At 40.6% G+C, this 6,069-nt stretch overlaps 1 long non-coding RNA gene across 1 annotated transcript; it reads left to right on the forward strand.

Moving 5' to 3' along the window:
• The first annotated feature begins 334 nt into the window (after positions 1-334).
• LOC116698220 (uncharacterized) lies at positions 335-5,522 on the forward strand. The gene is made up of 3 exons (XR_004334163.1): positions 335-450; positions 1,104-1,110; positions 5,511-5,522. It is a non-coding gene; the product is annotated as an uncharacterized LOC116698220 (long non-coding RNA).
• The last annotated feature ends 547 nt before the right edge of the window (positions 5,523-6,069 follow it).

A 6,069-nucleotide genomic window follows, 5' to 3' on the forward strand; every position in this document is an offset into this window, starting at 1 on the left:
ACTTTTTTCTTAACCATTGTATGGTCTTTGGGTCAAATTGAATAAGTTACGTTTTTTCTACCTAAAAATCAATGGCCTTACCTTATCTTCTGTGATAAACATGTATTCCTGAATCAAAACAGAAAATTATTCAGTATATCACCCCTTACTTACTTCCATAGTGGATTTTTAACATTCCATTTTTCCATTTTAACATAATAATAACTTCCATTTTTAATTGACCAAAGTCAAAACAAATTTATATACATTATTTATTTACAGTTAATCTTATCTTATAAGAGGTACTGCAGGTCCTCTCGATAAAGACAGGATTGGCTATTACTGAAAGTAAAATTAAATGAAACTTTGATAATTAATTGAAATATGATTACCTCTGCTGAGGTGGTGATTGGCTGAAACAGAGGGGAAGAACAAGCTGATGACTGACATGGAAAAGAAAATGTCACAGAAGTCCAGTGTCCAACAGAACAACCCCCCTCCTCGGGCCAGTAGATCAGGTTTCACTGTGTCGAGGCCGTGATACTTTACTCTCTCTTTATCAACTTCTAATGTCGATGATTGTCACCATGAATCAGTACTGTGCAATTTTTTTTTTTAAGCAATCATTGATAACTTTTCTGACAAGGTTTAGGTGTATGTGTTAATGTTCTAATTTTCCCAGCCAAACTTTTTTTTGATGTTTCAGACTAAGGGACGTAATTTGGACTGGACAAAAACAACAAGAGGCAAAGGCATGGTTAAAACTTCATTAAAAAAACTACAATGATAGTAAAAGCTTACAAAAGTAGGGGTGGGGGTGAGAGAGCAGCAACAGGTATGTAATTTTAAATATATTTTCTGTAGGAGTTAAAAACACCCAGGGACCTCTGCATCATCCAGATAGACAAAGACACATCTGTTTACCATGTCTCTAAGGTTTGCTAAGCTGCAGGACATTGGTCAGTGTAAGAGACCCAAACAGACAGTCCCACTGGGGGGGGGGTTAAAGGCTATTTTTCTCTTCCCCAGTTATTCGTGAAAAACTCCGCTGACTTGCCAGAAGATGGAACTGTTGAATTGTATTTTTAATGATAGAAATGAAGTAAAGCAGTTGAGATGAGAAGCTGAACAGTGGTGTAGTCCTTTGTCAAGTCCAAGACCAGGACTAGTCAAAACTGAGTCCAAATGAGAGACGGAACAATAGAATCCTCTTCAAGACCACTTAGTTACTTGTTCATAATGCATGTTATGCAACAGACGCTATCTCTTTTATTTTAAGATAATCACTTTACATTATTTTTTTCTAATGATCTAAAAGCGGGTGCAAAGTAACAACACAATTAGTCCATAGACAGGTGTCAAAGGTGTCCCTAAAAATACAAGCATTCCCATTCTTGAAACTTCACGTCTTGTAGAATACACCGTACAAAGTGCTCAGTGACATTGTGTCTGTGGCTAAAATCAAAAAAAGCTTTGCTGCTCAGCCCCTAATTATCATTAAGGGATTTATTGGAAATTTCCTCGGGTAGGTAGGGTATATCAAATGTGGCTGAGATATATAGTACACCCAAAAGTAAATGAAAGAGCAAAACGTTCCAGTGGGATTATTGACTGAAAAAACAGCTACCATGGAAAATGTTTTTTTCACTTCATCAAAGGACCAAAAATGTAGTCTATTTAGCAAAATTGTGATAAGATATACAGTAATCTCTATCTCCTCTGTCTGAAGAGACTAGGCTCTCCTTCAGTCCCCTGCTTGCCACAACACACATTTGGGTTAGCATTATTGTTGTCTGGATGGAAACAGTAACGTTCAGAGTCGTAGGGCTTAAACTCGCTGTGAAGGTGACAAAACAGGTTGAAAGACAAAGAAAAAAGTTGTGCCAATTTGACATAAACTAGAGAAACTATTGAGTTGTGAACCTGGAGGAAACGGGAGAGGGCAATGAAAATCAGAGTCTCCTGGGAAAATGGGGATGTTGGAGAGTAGGAGTGCAGAAGTAGTAGAAGTAGTTGCAAAACTAGTGTGTGTATGATATGTATCAGCTCCGGAGCTCTCATATATCAGACTTTTAAGAATCATTCCACGCATTTATTTAATGTGACAGTTGGGTTCTTAGCGTTCAAACCCTGAAGGGGGGTTGAGTTCGTCCCAGGTTAAAGATTGGTCATAAAAAAAACATGGTCACCATAATGCAGAACACTTTACAAAGGGCTAGTAAGTAATTGACCACAACTCTAACCTTTGCAGCTATACTTTCTATTTCTTTTTCAAGTAAATACGCAGAAATCTATCAGCACAAATGTATGTACTGAACACTAGAAACTCACAATGCAACAACAAACTGACACCAGACAAAGGGGAGAACTCAGACTAAAACACGAGGCAACGAGGGATGTAATGTCGTACAAAACCTGTCCCTATGATTCAATTCATCAATTCATTTTTATTTATCTATCATTCATAGATTTCTCTAGACACTTACGATAGACCCAGCACTCCAGAATTTACAAGGACCCAACAGTTCATAGTAGTTTCCTCCAGACAGCAACAGTGCGACAGTGGCGGGAAAAACTTTCCTTAGGCAGAAACCTGCGGTCAACCGGCTCTTGGTAGCGGTGGTCCTGACGGGCGCGTTGGGGTTAGAATGAGAGTGGCATAACAAAATAGAAAAATTTGTAGTTGTAGCAGTTCTTTGTAGTAGTTCATGGCATAGCAGGACGCTGTGCGCATTACAAGGCACAGCAGGACGAGCAGGAGTAGCAGGACGTAGCAGGGCATGCAGTGTAGCAGTTGAACATGGCATCACGAAACTGGAGCGGACCAAGGCACAGCTGCTACCCTGATTTTGGAGCCTCTCTGATCCAAGGGAACATCTGGGGAAAAAAAGACATAAGGACTCCGGGGAATGACTCCCAGAACTAGTTTGTAACACGCATTTCTGGGACATGGGAGCACATAATGAAAAGATGGAAAATAGAGGAGAGAAGCTCAGTGTATCAAATAAGTCCCCAGCTGTCTAAAACTATTATTACAACAAACCAAGAGAGACAAGTAAAGAGAGCCTCCAGCCCGTCGGGCTAGAACTTCCCCAACGATCGGGCTGTGTGCCAAGTCTCCTTAGTTTTTATAATTCTGATATATGTAGATAAATCTGAAAACTATGTGACTAACTACTACTCCCTAACAATATTCGATCCTCTATGCCCTAACTAGTGTATCAAAATAAGTCCCCTGTCTAAAACTATTATTACAGCAAAATCAAGAGAGACAAAGTAAGAGACTCCACCCCGGTCGCTAGAACTCTCCCCAACCGGATCGGGCTGTATGCCAATCCCTCCTTTAGTTTTAATTATATTCTTGATATGATAGATAAATCTGAAAACTATGTGACTAACTACTACTTCCTAACAATATTCGATTCTATGCCCTAACTATACTATCAAAAAGGAAAGTCTTAGCCTACTCTTAAATTGTGGGACGGTTGTCTGCCTCCCGGACCAAACTGGAACCTGGTTCCACAGGAGAAGAGCCTGATAGCTGAACGCTCTGGCTCCCGTTTCTACTTTTAAGACTCTAGGAACCACCAGTAACCCTGTACTGGGAGCGTAGTGCTGTCGCAGGGTTTGAAGGTACTATGAGCTCTTTATAACGATAAGATAAGATGAGCCTGACCATGAAGAGCTTTGTAGGTGAGAAGAAGGATTTTAATTCTATTCTAAATTTTACAGGAAGCCAATGCAGAGAAGCTAACAGAGAGAACGTGATCTCTTTTCCTGGTTCCCGTCAGAACACGTGCCGCAGCATTCTGGATCAGCTGAAATTCCTTTGGACTTTTCCGAGCAGCCTGATACAAAGAATTGCAGTAACCCACCTAGAAGTAACAAATGCATGGACTATGTTTTCTGCATCATTTTTAGAAAGGATATTCCTGATTTTTGCAATATTACGTAGGTGAAAAAAGGCGATCCTTGAAATTTGCTTTAAGTGGGAATTAAAGGACATGTCCTGATCAAAGATGACTCCAAGATTCTTCACAGTGGTGCTGGAGGCCAGGGTGATGCCATCCAGAGTAACTATATCAGTGTGTGATGGGCTAAATGACCATTTACTTTGTTGTGTACAGTGGCCATCGTCAGACACAAACCGTCAGGTCCTGGGAAATTTAATCTGCCTCTCTGTGAACAATGTCTTTCAGCCTATTAGTGGCTCCTAAAGGCGGTGTGCTGAACCCCTCTGGACAGGAAGTTTGTTCACACCTGATGACATCTCAACCAATGAGGTGTCTGCAATCAGAGGTGTGAAGACAAACAAGCAGGACTGTTTTTTCAGTTGATATTGTATCTGATAATTCAATAATTTAATCAATTAGAATTTTTTTTTTTTAAATAAAAAGGGATTCAATCAGCATGTGTAATGTGAGAGGGGTTGTTGCCAGTCCCAAATCCACAGAGAATTATCTCCCGACTCTGCAGCTCCTCTTATATCTAGAGAGTGTTTTTAACTCACTGGTATTTTGATTTTAAGGCCCAAACTTTATAGTGTTTTTGTTCATTTTCACAGCTCTAATAAAAATAACAATTTCATGTATTTATATAGCGCTTGTCAGTACACGATCCGTCCTACGCATGTGCAAGATGTTTGCGCATACATGATATATGATGATTTACAACACTGCACAATCTGTTCCACAGTAGTGGTCTGCTGTTTACAGTGGGGTTCTAAAGTTTGGGCACCCCAGGTAAAGATTTGTATTTATGTGCATGAAGAAGCCAAGAAAAAATGTAAAAATCTCCAAAGGGCATCAAATGACAGATTAGACATTCGTTTAAAATGTCCACATTTTTACCTGGGGTTCCCAAAGTTTCTAGCCGCACTGTAATTACTGCATGGCAAAAATAATAATGGGGTCTAAAAGACAAAACATGGGGCAATTATTAGAAAGGGTTTGAAGACTTTAGGGGCTATGGGTTTGCAAAGCTTGAAACTAATTGTAGAGCAAGGAAGGAAGGCCATTGTTATCCAACAGAGACTTACAGGGAGAAAGGGAGGGATGGAGACAAGGTTAGAAAGAGATAAATCAGTTTGAAGCAGACAGCTGAGGTCTCTATCATCCTCCCACTGATGACAGAGACACAGGACGGAGCAGAGCTCTGCTTTCCACAACTCTTCAACACCTCCTGCAGGAAGCTGACACCTCCTTTGTTTGAAGTGATGCTCATTCACATTTTACTTTCCTCCATCTCTCTGCTCACTGTAGCTCTCACCCTGCTCGTCATTATCTCAGTCTCCCACTTCAGGCAGAGATCCTTGTCCCAGCTATTGATGTTAAATGTATTAACACTGTTTCTGGGTCCTGGCATAATGCATGCTGGCTGGCTTGTCCTAGTGACAGGGTTTAGTGGGACACTTAAGGGAGCCATAGATTATGTTGTTAGCACTGTAACACCTGTGCTTGTTTTACTATAATAATGGCCTGTTGGTATTGCAGATCAGAAAAATAAAATGTTTTTGTCAGATATGAGGATAGATAATAATCTCTTTCCTTCCAGGCAGCTCCACACACCCACCAACATCCTCCTCCTCTCTCTGGCTGTCTCAGACCTTCTAGTGGGCCTCGTGCTGATGCCGGGAGAAATCCTCAAAAAAACATCCTGCTGGTACAGTACACTCCTGTTACGAGAATGGTGTTGGTGGTTGGCTATATCCAGGGATTGTATGCCTTGTTTTGATCTTAGTGTTCAAGTTACATAATCGTAGCTCGTATCTGAGGTATTTGCCGTGGCTGTGTCTCAGGCTGTGCCATGCGCTCTCACATTACAGCGTCACTCCAGCTGTCAGGGACTCCAAAGGCAAAGAGATCAGAGCTGAAAGGCAGCAGGACTCTTGGTGTTCTGGTAGTTGTGTTCCTACATATGTTTCTGCCCATATTACTGTGTCTCTCTTGCAGGTGACAGATTGGTCAATGCTTCATATGCATCCTTTATTGTCCTAATGTTTTATTTCTATAAACTCTTGTCTAAACCCTGTAATCTATGCCTTGTTTTACCCCTGGTTTAGAAAAGCAGTTAAACTCATAGTTACTCTTC

Source organism: Etheostoma spectabile, chromosome 11 (assembly GCF_008692095.1).
Source record: "Etheostoma spectabile isolate EspeVRDwgs_2016 chromosome 11, UIUC_Espe_1.0, whole genome shotgun sequence".
Lineage (NCBI taxonomy): Eukaryota > Metazoa > Chordata > Actinopteri > Perciformes > Percidae > Etheostoma > Etheostoma spectabile.